Raw genomic sequence first — 12955 nt, 5'->3', positions numbered from 1 at the left:
TTGAAGACATGCAAAGATTTCCCTCAGTGCTTGAAAAGTCTTAGAGAATAGGACCTATTTTTAAAAAGTACCTTGGTAATAATAGTAATAATTCAGAAAGTTACTAATTTTTCTTGCACTCTCGGAAAAAAGAATCTGTAATTTCATCTCAGCTCCAGAAGAAAGCTTGGTGAGCAATTCAAACACATCCTGTGCCGTGGGTGGTCCCTGGAGTGTAAGTATTGCAAGAAGACATATGTAGTAATTTCAAACCACCTCCTTGTACTTGTGCCTAGATCTTCCAAGAGCGTGCCTGCAGAGCATGACTCTTCCATGGGCTCCATGGTGTGCTGTGCCTGAAAAGAGCACAGAGCCCAGCACGCTCTGCTCAGCGCCTCGTGTGCGCACAGCCCCTGCCTGCTGCTGCTGTCACAGCTGCTTCCCCATCTCCCCACGGCACCTTTCAGGGAATGGAGGTGGGTGAGAGCAGGGCTGGGGGTTGGAGCACAGATTCTTGCCAGTTCATCTCTTAAAGATTCTCCTCTTGCTTTTTTCCCCACATTTCCTTCTACTTGTGCCAACGTTTCTCCTTTGTAAAATCAGCGTATCAAACTCAGCAAAATCTCTTGGCAGTGCAGACACCTCGAATATACAGGACACTCATTGAATTGGAGGGACTTGACAATCTCCCAGCAGGACTCGCCTGTGTTTTATTTCGAAGTAGGTCCATTCTCAGGAAAAAGCTCTCTCTGCCATCTCCCAAATCAGCAAACCTTTGATGGCCATATCAATGCAAGCACTGACCCAGCTAACAAGCCCTGTTGAGAAGTGGGCAAACAGGGCAGGTATGATGACACAGGATACAGCTCCAGGAAATAAACCACATCAGAGAGGCAAAACTTCCTGTAAACACCACAAGATCCATACTAGCCTTGGATCTCGTCACTTACAGGGATCCAAACAATCTTATAATTGCTCATTCTTTTAATTGGATCTGTTTAGGCCATGCCTCAGAAAGCACTGCATGAAAATAGAAAGCTCAGATCTGGAATTTGGCACTTATGTGATGAAATCTGCACTGATAGTGATTTAACCAGAAAGTGGTATGCTTGTGTGAAAAGAAGAACTCCCAGGGTGTCACTTCCTGCTCTTCCTCGAGTGCATGAATTTCTGCTAGTGATGTGGTAGTTAAGTACATTTACTTTAGGTTTAGCAGTTTAGTTCTTCTCCTAAATGGAAGCTGAAAAATCAAAAGCATATAATGAAACATTCTAGATACCTCTGTGTATTTATCAGTGTCCTGGATTTTTGTATTAACATATAAAAAAATGTTTTGTGAGCTTGTCATTAGAAGCAACTAGGATATTTAGAAGCCTTCAGGCTGTGTGGTGGTGTGAGACAAGGACTACAATCCAGTACCATTCAGACAAAAGGAATAACAAAGAGCAGCACTGATCCTTCAAACTCTCCTTGCTTGTACATCTTAGACCATCTTTATTTTCCCTGTCTGTTTTTCATTTCAGAAGTGCTGCTTTCCAAGAAAAGCACTGCCTGCCTGGGGCTCACAGCCCCTTTTGGAACTACCATCAGAATACAAACATGCTCCTAACACTGGGGATAGGAAAAATAACCCGGTCATCATAAAATGCTTGGTTTTTTTTCCTCCTAGAGAGGGATCTGGCTGATACAAGGATGTATCAGGTTGCCAGTACAGGTCTACCTTGTAAAGCAGGAGCTGTGCAGGTATAACCTCTGTGCCTGAAAGTCTTCACTGGCTCCCAGACAGCTTTCACTCTCACATGAGGCCCTCAGCCATCATCCACAAAGCCACAGCCAGAGCAGGACACTGTCACCTGGCCTGGGCTGAGGAGGGGATGTTTATGTTACAGGGATTCTATTTTGCACTAAGTGTCTTAAATATGCTATATTGGTTTTAAGTATGAATGTTTTTGAAGAATGTTTCTCCTTAACAGCTCATTTCCATCATGGAAACAATATGGTGGTTGAAAGAAAAATGCCACAACTGGACCACTTGAAGACCCCACTTGAAAAGAGTGAGAACAGAAGAGAAATAAAATACTCTAAGCTCACAAGAGGTGTTACATTAAATTGTAATTTATCTCAAAAGCACTTTGACACAAATTCAGCACAGAATGAGCTTTGGTACACCATGTTAGCAGAGCACTTCAGACCATGTTTAAAACAACCCTGTTTGGGATGGGATTTCTTTACATAGTCTGGCAAATTTAGTATAAGGATGGAGAGACAAGCACAGACAAGCTCATGTGCAAACACAGCCTTTACACTTTTTTCAGAACATGCAAAATTCAGGCCAGTAAGTGACATCATGCATGAGCTTTCAGATTTTTTAGAATGAGCCTAGCTTTTATGTATTTGGGCACCAGTAAAGAGGTAAGTAAATACAACCTTGTAAACAAAAGCCAGAGAAATGAAGTGGTACTCAAAGCAGCTCTGAAAAACACACAGCACCACTTAGGGCTTCTGCACTTGAAAAGGGCACATATGGTCAGGAAGTCACTTTGCAGAACCTAATTATGCATTTTAGTGAAATCTCTGTGAGGTTGTGGAGGCAGTGAGGGGTGGGTTTAGGCAGGAGTGCTCACTGCTCTCTAATTAATGCATTTGTTCCTTTCTCTACAAAGAATGTGACAGGTAGAGCCACAATGAAAGGAGAGGAGGATGGGTTTGGGATATTGGGAAATGCCTCAGCAAGCCAGCTGGTTTCATTCTTCAGGAACAAGGGGTTGCAACCTGGGATGATGGGCCATTCAGTTACAGGGGAAAAGCAGGGGCTCTGCAGGCTTACTTACATAAAGAGGAAAATACAGAGTGGTCTGGAGGGCACTGATGTACAACATCTGCCAACGTCAATGTGACTGTGTGTCCAAATCTCCTACAGCTCTTTAGAAACCCTGACCTGTTTTAACCTGAGGGTTACTCACTGCACTGGCTCAGAAGGGTACTGGGGCTGGGGTAGCCTTGTGCTGCACTGCGGAGAGACCTGTGGGACTCTTGCTCATCCCAACATGCCACAGGGCCAGGAATTGCTCCTGATCAAAATTACAGGGGATTTGGGATGGAAGGTCATCACAGGCTGCCAGGGAACCACCTTGCTCAAATGGAATAGTTGAGACTTGCAATTCTGCAGTTTTGCTTGTCTGCCTTTTTACTTGGTTTGTCACTGCAGGAAAGCTAAGTCCCAAGCATGTGTTTTCTTCAGCCCAGCCAGAGTGCAGGGAGCAGCAGGAAGACATCTGGTTTCCCCTCTGGGAATTAACATCCAAATAACAACAAGTTTCAAGTGTGAGGGTAGAGTCAGGCCTTATGTCAAAGATTTCTGACGGAGCTGGACGATTCTCCTTCTGAGAAGAAGGAGCTGCTGGGGAAGGAGATGTCAAAGCAGCAGTGTCTGGAGGAGGTCATCCTCAAGAGCCAGCCAAGAATCTGTGGTCACTTTTGATGATGGGGCCACTCTGAGGTGCTTCCAGCATAGCCCTACTTAGAAGGATATCTATTCTCTTCTACAGTGAAGACATGCCTGAATCCTGGAATTATCCTTCACACCTGCTGGTGCACATGAAAGAAGCAGCAGGCCTCACACCTTGTATTTCACTTTAACCTCTGATAAATTTTACATTCCTTGGCCTAATGGTTGCTTTCCTTTCCCCTGCAAATTACTTACTGAGGCATAAAACTCTAAAAATATTCCTCTGTGGTTTGGTTTTTTTTTTTTTTTTTGCTGATTAGAAAAATGTTCCCTTTTGGCATCTCAAGAGAGGTTATACAAATGAGGGACAAAACTCTACGTCCCTCTGGTGGTCTAAGCTACTATACAAGATATGGTCTTTCTTCATGATAATGTTGGTCATTATAATGACCAGAAAAAAAAATCAAGAAGGGAAGGGAAAAATATTGATAGTAATTAAATCATTAACACTAATGCTTTAGGAGAGAACATGCCAATGGTTTGTGAGCCCAGGATTTTGAAATTGTCATTTAAATAAACTCAGAAGTTGCTGTCTTTGCAATCTGTAAAATATCTCCTGAATGTGTTAATCTGATCAAGTGTATTGTTCCAGTTTAATTCTAGGCAGCATCTCAGTCAGAATATCATGTGCACTATGGCCTTCTATGATTTCTTCCCACTATGTAGGAAAGGAACTTCAGTAGCGGAAAAATACTTTGATTTTTAGCTGAAGCAAAGAGTTGCAATGAAATATCAAAATCAAATAACTAAGTGCTCTGAGTTTAGGCTACCACAATGTTTTATTCTGAATGCTTTTGGAAAATTATCTTATTTTCAATGTACCTTACTGGCATTTTATTTTCTTTCCCATAAATGCATACTGACCTTTCAAGAACTGGGCATTAGTTTTGATATTACCAGAAACCCAGAAAGAAAATAGATATTATTCTAAGTAGCAGTATGCTAGAAGACTTTCAGACTGACCCCAGATGTTTAAAGTCACAACTGATGCACTGATATAGGAGAAGAAAAGTATTCCTTCACATTATAAAAAAAGCAAAACAAAACCTTCCCAGGGGCACAGCACAGTATAAGACCTTTAACTCTTGTCCCTAGAAAAATGAAAGAGAATGCCAGGTGGGAATCTGATGTTCCTACCCAGACTGTGCCCTTATGTTACTGGGATTGTTTCAGCTATGAGTGCTCACGTACATAATATGACTTAAGCTCCAATAAGACAAATGTACCTTCAGTTTCTGGCTGTCTTCCATTGCTTTCTAAAAGAGAAATGCTAGGAAAATTATGCCTGGTAAGAAGTACAGAGAATTCATAAGAAACAGATGAACATGTTTCCTTTCTTAAAAAAAAAAAAAAAAAAAAAAAGAAAAAAAAAGAGAGAAAAAAGGAAAATGAATGTCGTTGCTATAACCTTGGTTACTTGCACGTAACGGATGGGCAGTTATATTCACTACTTACCTACAGCCAAAACAGGTATTTCAAATAGCTTTGTTTACTAATCCTAAATATAGGAGTGGCTGGTTTTATACAGTAGTAATTTTTAATTAATTAGATTCTGATTGCTGAAATTATTTTTCACTCTAATGCTATAATTGATGCAAATGTTTCACTTTGGAAAAGCTCATGCATTTATATTATCTGAAAAGTGTAGTCTTTATTTTTGTTTTATACAAAATAAAGTCAAAAGCTTATGGATTAAGGTAAGCAATGAGATCAAGAGGATATTTTATAAGTGCTATAACAGAGCTTTCAGCAGGATTGTAAGACCTCTGCAAGCACTGCTTGCAGCATCTAAAATTCACTCTGTATATATGATGTTTAAGTTGTAAAAATCCCCTAACAAACAGTTTGTGCAAGTTCTGCTACACAGAAACATGCAGGAAAACATGATTATATAGAATACCATCAAATCTAATTAAAAACAGAGGGAGAAAGCCAGTAAAATCAGGCTGGTGAAATATTAATGTACTTAATGCTGGAATGAAGCCTATATATCAATGTGAGATTTAATTCCAGAGTGTAGAATTTAAATGCCTGAAAAACGGACTCAGTCTATAGAAATAGAATTAGCAATTCCAATAAAAAATAGATACTGTGAAGGAAAAGTTTTCTATCCTTGGCTTGAATCCATCTAGGCTGGTCTGCACTGCTCTTCAAAACCATTTAGACCAGCTAAATATTCTGCTAAATTCCCATTACACTGATGGTCTCATTAGAAATGCAAGGCAGTCCTCTCCAAGGGATACAGCCATCACTCTCTCCTAGGAGCAGAAGCTGAAATAAGGTTTCTTCTGCAGCAGCTGCCCCTGTGAGCGACTGTGTTTGCCCTGGTGATGTTTTTCCCCTATAAAAAAAGGGACAACAAATGCAATTGAAACATTCCCTGAATTTTTTAAGTCCTTGGCAGGGTGGTGAGAAAGTGCCCCACAGACCACAGCATTTCTTGAGAATGTTTGGGCAGAAGGACCCAGAGTACCTCCTGAAAAATGAGAGAGATTGAGGAAAGCAAGGAAACAAACCCCTGTGAGGCTGCTCCCCGAGCAAGAAAGGCACCAAAAAATGCACAAATACTCAGAAAAAGGGAAGAGTGATGAGCGACATATCAGCAGCTCACACCTAAGTAGTCCAATCAGTCTGAGGGCTTGCCAAAGTTTCATGGCTAATCATGCTCTGTGTGACAGGAGGAAGCACATTTGAGGAATAAGAGTTTTGAATGTGCTGCTTGCAATTTTCTGATCTGTTTCTTGCCTCCCTGCCCCTGCACCCCCCGAAGCTTCTCTAGGTGTGATTAGCAGTTATTTACTAACGCTCTCCCTCTGATTTCTGAGCCATTGCTGATGCTGCCACCTAAAAAATATTCATTTCAAATGTGAAATGAAGTAAGAGTGCATGAACTGCAGCACTGCCTATGTGTCAGCCATTGTGGCAGAAATCTCGGGGAACTTAATGTGTCTGAGACAGAGCTGCCACTGCCAAGTCTCCGAGCTGAATGTGCAGCATCTGATTTTGTACTCAGTGATTATTTCCTTACAAATGATCTCTTACTGCAAATCCCCAGCAGTACAAGCATCTGTCCTTATGCTGGAGTCCTCATGAGGTTGAGGTTTACCCCACATTTCAAGGTACATCACGAATGACCCTCAGATTTTGCTGGCCAATGGTGTTCCAGCCAGTGTCTGTATGGTGATATGTAGGATCTGAGGCATACAGATACTTCTCTCTAGGGTAGTTGATTGTAAATAACTTATTGTCTCTAGACACTGTTCAGCTTCCTGTCTGTCTAATAGGAAAACCTGCTTTTTCTCATGTAAAAAAAATATTTATTGACTCTAACATTATTACAGCTTTAATACTTCCAGCTAATGAGGGGCTATTGCTAGAATTTCTTTATTATTGTTGTTCTTCATGTACCTTAAGAAACATCATATTCTCATTGTCCTTGAGTTTTTGTCTAGTATCATCCATTCCTTTTATCCATATTCAGTATTTTACATTTTCTTTTTAGACTGTTATATTGCATGTATATGTAATCATATTACATATATTTAAAATTTCATGTCTATTGCACAAATTGCTTTTTCTTTCTAATTACTACTTTTACTTCACCACTGATGCTGAACTAGCTTTTTGTTGGTTTTTGCCTTGATTCTGGAAATGCAGCCTTTTGCTAACCTAACAAACTCTGCTTTAAAAATTTCAAGCTGCCTTGTTTCTAGGCTTTTCTATCCCATCTATTTATGGTCAACAATTTCTTATGCTTTGGGACACCCACCTTTCCTTATTGGGACTGCCCTTTATTTTTCTAGCTTGGACATAATAAAATCATGGTCTGGTTCACAGGCAACTGTGTGCTTCCCATTCACTGACCAATTTATCTTTATTCAAGGGAGGGGTGAGAATGTCTGGTGAAAAGTCATCAGTGCTAGAAAAGTGCCACAAAGACCATCTACAATCTTTACTCCACTTTCAAAGCTGTCGGTGTAGACCTCTGGTGATACCTTCCAAACTAAGACCTCTGCAATCCACCTGATTAACCTGCCTTTCCTTCACAGATTGATGCTGATGGAGTGCCTTCATCTCCTCTTGTAACTGGAGTTGATATTCAGTTGGTATTTTGTCCCTGGGATAAAGAAGTTTGTTGGATATCCTGAGCTGGAGTTTTCCATGTCAAGAAAGGCTAGAGAAGGAAAGGAACAATTCCCAAAGGCTCATGGCTGACTGGCCGATACAGAGAGGCTATTGCAGAATATATGAATGGCACAGGAACATATGGGAACTATACCTCCTCCATTCTGTCTGCAGCTCCAGCCAGTAGAAGCACATCTGTGAAAGACACACCAGGACCCCTGAAGTTTTCAGCATTTCCTTTCAAATACTTTGCCTAGCCATTTCCTGGAAAGTCACTAAATGTATTTTACTCAGTCCCGTCTGCAATACTTATAGCTTCATTTAGTTTTAATATAGTTATAAATGGGCTGTAGCGGCCTGCTTTTTTTAATAACTAAGTAAATGAAACCCTGTCTGTAATAATAAATGAACCATCCATCTGGGAGGCCTCCAGTAAAAATTTCAACAGGTATTTATTGCTCCTTTATGTAAACAGTACTCTGGACAATACAAGTGATTATACTCTCTGTCAGCCCTGTCAGGAAGGAGACAGTAGAGTTTTGGATGAAGTTCCATAGCATACACACTGAATTTAGCAGTTTATTTGACTAGATGGAGAAAAAAATGATTAAAAGAAGAAAATAAACAGACAAGAATCCAGTTGGCTACTGTGAAAGGAAGCATACCGTTTTATTTAAAGATATGGGCTGTGAGGATAATCTATAGAAAATTGACAGGTCTGTAGTGCTACAGACTTTTCACAACTCCAGATGCTACACAGACAGCTCCCTAAACAACCCCACCTCCTCAAAAGTGGAAGGAGTTTCACTGTAAAATCAACACTTTATAGAGACTTTAAAATATATTGTGCCCTTATAGATTCACATATTATGGAAGAGCAGTGCCTTGGGAGAATCTCCAACTGGAGTGCAAGAGACTGAAACTCATGCTATCCATCCCTGAGGATCATCCCTTTCATTCATGGACACTGTTCACACTCTGGAAAGGGCAAAAGCATGACACTTTTCAAGTAATGAAATTTTAATTTAAAGAAATCTCGCTGTGAAAATCATCTTCATACCACTGTTATATTCTGGCTCCTAATTACACACCATTACATTCACTATTGTTGGAATAATACAATGTCAGAATAAATTGTCAAATAACTAATTCTAATAACTAATTTCACTGTGTGGCAAGAAGGGGGGAAAAAAGAAAGAAACAAAAGGCAGAAAGACCTGAAAGCTCACACATGGCCAAGGTGATGTGCTATCACTCGATGCTGAGAAGTGAGCCATAGGGAGTTCTGTGCATTAAACATTCAGGGACCATTGTGACTTTTGTCAAAATTTCCAGCCCTGAGATTTCTGTGGGAATGGGCTTAAACCTCTCCCATGAGCAGATTTCTCAGAGCCTTTCATTTTCAGCCAAGATAGGCACAGGGAAAAATGCATTATTTTTTTCCTTCCAAGGCAGACTGTAAAAGGAAAGCAAAGCCCTCTGCCCAACACCAGGCAGATTCTGCCCCATGGGGCAAATGGATTGCTGCTCCTCAGGAGTCCTGCAGCCTGCTCAGAGACAGGGAATGCTCTGCTCCTGAAGCTGCATCCATGGCCAGGGTGTTTCCAACAGGGTTACTTAGCTTACCAAGCTTAATTTATTAGGAGATGGTGCATTAGTGATAGTGCTCTCGTTACTCCTCTCTGCTTCTGGTATGTTGGGGAAAAGATAATCCCAACAGGGCAGACATCTCTGAACTGATAGCAGTCCCACCAAAATACAGGAATTCTCAGGTTTGCTTGAGGATGGGCTGAAGGGGGAAGGGAGAGAGGGAAGGAGCTGCTAAGGGAGCTCCAGGACTTGGGGCACAAGTTCTGCACAGTCAGGGAAGGTGGAGGCTGGCACTGGCACCTTGAACATGGCCATGAACACAACACATGTGTGAGCTGCAGTGGTCAGAGAATTCCTTTGCTTCCCACGGAGCAGTAAGCAGCAGTGCAGGGATGGGTGCTCATGTAGGGTCCCATCAATTCAAACTGTGCTGTGCAGCTCCACTGAGGAGGGGTTTTCCCCCAGTTGTCCTGGGGTCTGATGCCACCAAGTGCTTCTAGCCTGCTTGTTTCACTTTGAGATAACCCCTTCTAGGATGCATAATTGGCTATTCCTCTTTCTTAGAAATAATCTCCTTTGGTCATAGCAACAGCAAAAATAGTCAGCTGAGGGCTGCTCCGTGGATGAGAAGAGTTTTATTCCCAGCATTCAGATGCACATGCTGTGCAGAAATACACCACCTGCACTCCAATATGTATGTATTAAAAAAAAAAAAGAAAATAAAAAGTCCTTTTTCTAAAAAATACCCTTTGGAAAAAATTATGAATTTAGCTCTCAAACAGTAAACCACACTATATCTCCTTTCTAATGTCTCTTTTTAAATATACACCAGGGAACAACTCTCATAACTCACTTGAAACACACTATCTTATGAGTTATAGGTCAGTCTTCTATGCTCAGAGTGTGTGTTGCACTTCCACACAACCTTATGAATTTTCCATCCCTCATCATTCATATAATGTCAGAATATCTATTACAAACCCTTGTTTGCAAGAAGTGCTTCTATTTTATCCTTTCCTTTTATCACTGCTCTTAAATTTTCTTCTGGACACCAGCTTGGCATGCTGGCAGTATCATGTTGGCAGTTTCTGAGAAAAAATCAATCAAAAATCCTATGTCAGGATTGTAAAGAAATTGCAAAGAAATTGTAAAGAATTGAAAAGAAGTAGCCTATTTTAACTAATAGGAATACTGTGTAAAAATGAATTAGGCACAATTGTATTCTGATTGCCAACTTCTACCACCCAGCAGCAAACCACCACAACCATCACATAAAAAATATTCATTTGGAAGTCTAAATGATATCTGATAATGCTTTCTGCCATCCTAAAGCTTTGGAAATGTTGAATCATCTCAAGAAAAATGTCAACAATAATTTTTCACAACGGCTCAAGCATGGACAAGACTGACTAGAATCTTTTGTGAGGGATTTAGAGCTGAGGGCAATTTTCTAACACAGTTTAACCATGAGGAACAGTGTGAGGACCAGCCAAAATGCTTGGCAGTTGCTAGATTTGAGCAATGCTTTTCCCTAAATAACTAAAGAAGTTTAAATTCTACATAAAATTATAAATTGCAACATTTATGAAATGCTGTGCTTTTTTTTCCTGCTTTCAAAAACATTACTTTGAAATATGCTTGTATCTAGTACTATAACAAGGCTGCCCAAGCTCTGTCAGGAGTAAGGTAACCTAAGTGAAATTATCAGCTCTGGATGTAGTTCTTTTACATTTTGCTGAGAAAATTAACAAAACTATTTTTATTTTCAGTTACCCCAGATAATTTTTATTGTATTAAACAAAATATCAATTACTCCTACTGATTCAGAAGCTAATTTAATTCTGTTTGCAAAGTTCTAAACCTAGATTTGTTTTGAGTTTCATATGGGTCCACAATACTTACTGGCTTCTTTCATTTTTTCCCCTCTTATTGGCAGTTAATTGAAACTTTCAGGGAAATATTTTTTTCTGTCATCAGTTGTCAGACTGACATTAATAGATGCAAACATCCCCAGCAGGGTTGTGAGCAAGTATTGCAATGAACCAAGCACACAGGATTTGGATTCTCAGATTGCTATGTGACTGAAATGGAGGGATTTGTGTTGCTGGCTTTTAAGTTTTGTTTGTTTATTTTATAGAATCAGATAGGAATAAAGAATCCTTGCTTAAATCTACTCTGTTACATAGCTGGTTGGTTGGTTTATATGTTTGACATTTATGGTTATCTGACACTGAGTTCCCAGGAAAAGAATTCTATGTAGGCCCAACAGGATCTACCTATGGCCTCCACCTTTGAAAAAATGGCTTTAAGTATTACTTAACTTGCTATTACTTGATGTCAGCTTCAGTCCAATCAAAACAATCACTATTATTTCAGAAGTATTTTTGGGTGTGGAAAGAAAATATGCAGAACTTAATATTGTCAGAGCTGTAGATAATTATCTGTTTGATATTTAAATAAGAATAAACCCTACAGATAATCATACATGAATTTAGTACAACTGCAAATATGGTGTCTATATTGTGCAATATATATTCAAAAAGTCATATATACAAGGAGTGACACTTGACTTTTGAAGAATTCAATTTAGTAGTAACATTGTGAATAGTCAAAAGTAGATCTCCTGAACTAAATGTATTGGGTTACTTTTATCATCAGTGTCACTCTAGTAAAACCAGTTTCATCAGCAATTAATTTAGCTCACTATATTACCTTCAAGGCAAATGATTTTTACTGATAAGAGAAAAAACTTCAGATGTATGTATTATACCAGGCACTTAAATATTTTTAGTGCTGATGACAGCAGAGATGCCAGATAAAAATAAGAAATAAAATAGGCAAAATGTAGGAGACTGACAATAAAGAGCTTTGAAATATGTAAATGACTTTCCAGAAGTTCTACAAACCCTTAGATTATTTCCAGCAGAGTGTTTATTAGTCTAAAGAAATCATTGTGTATTTTTCAGTGTACTACAGAAAGGTTTTTCCTGTTCCAAAAATGCAGCAACCAGCCCTCATTACATCTTTTTATAAATGTCTCAAAAGCTTCAAGTTTATTTGCAATTGAAAGGAGTTCCAAAGAAGAATAGAGAGTAAAAAAAGGAATTCTGTCAGAATTTTCTTATTGATACTTTCTCTCACTCTTCCATCTAGCTGAACAAACTTGCTCTCCTCGTTACCAGGACCATTAACTAGTATGAAACAGGATCCATCCTATCAAGACCAATTTGCTACTGGGCTTCATCCTATTGCACTGTTTTCTAGTGAGAGATGTCTGCATAGGTACATTTCCCAACACCCTAACAAATCAAAAGTGAGCAAACCCATGATAATTCTCATGCAGTCAGAAAGAGGAAATAGAGGCAAAGAGATTCACTGCTTTTAAACAAAGTCACTGCTCAGCCAGAACAGAAACTCCAGGTCCTGCTGGGATGGGCACTGCCTCAGATGTGCCTGAGACCCAACATCTCACACTGTTCACTCTCTACTTCATCTTTGAGCCTGCACTAGGAGGAGATTTTAAGTGAAAGAAAGCCAAAGCCAAGGTGGGGAGGTGAAGAGGTGCTGAAACTGTATCTTCCTCCACATAACAATCTCTCTTCTATCAGAGCACAGCAGAGCTACTGGAACAGAATATGTCAACACTCCACAGTCCCTAATTCTCTGGCAAACAGACATTCCTACCTGATACAGAGCAAGAGGGTTTTGTGTAAAGAATGCATTTATTCATCTGCAGAGTGTTGCAAATAAAAA

General features: G+C 39.8%; 1 protein-coding gene across 1 annotated transcript in view; it reads right to left on the bottom strand.

Annotated features, from left to right (window-relative positions):
• AFF3 (ALF transcription elongation factor 3) overlaps window positions 1-12955 on the bottom strand; it is a 329019-nt gene that overhangs the window by 97237 nt on the left and 218827 nt on the right. The gene's annotated exons all lie outside the window — the stretch shown is intronic.

Source organism: Agelaius tricolor, unplaced genomic scaffold, assembly GCF_023055355.1.
Source record: "Agelaius tricolor isolate 1412-34295 unplaced genomic scaffold, bAgeTri1.0.p SCAF_7, whole genome shotgun sequence".
NCBI lineage: Eukaryota > Metazoa > Chordata > Aves > Passeriformes > Icteridae > Agelaius > Agelaius tricolor.
This window is presented reverse-complemented; position numbering and strand designations above follow the sequence as displayed.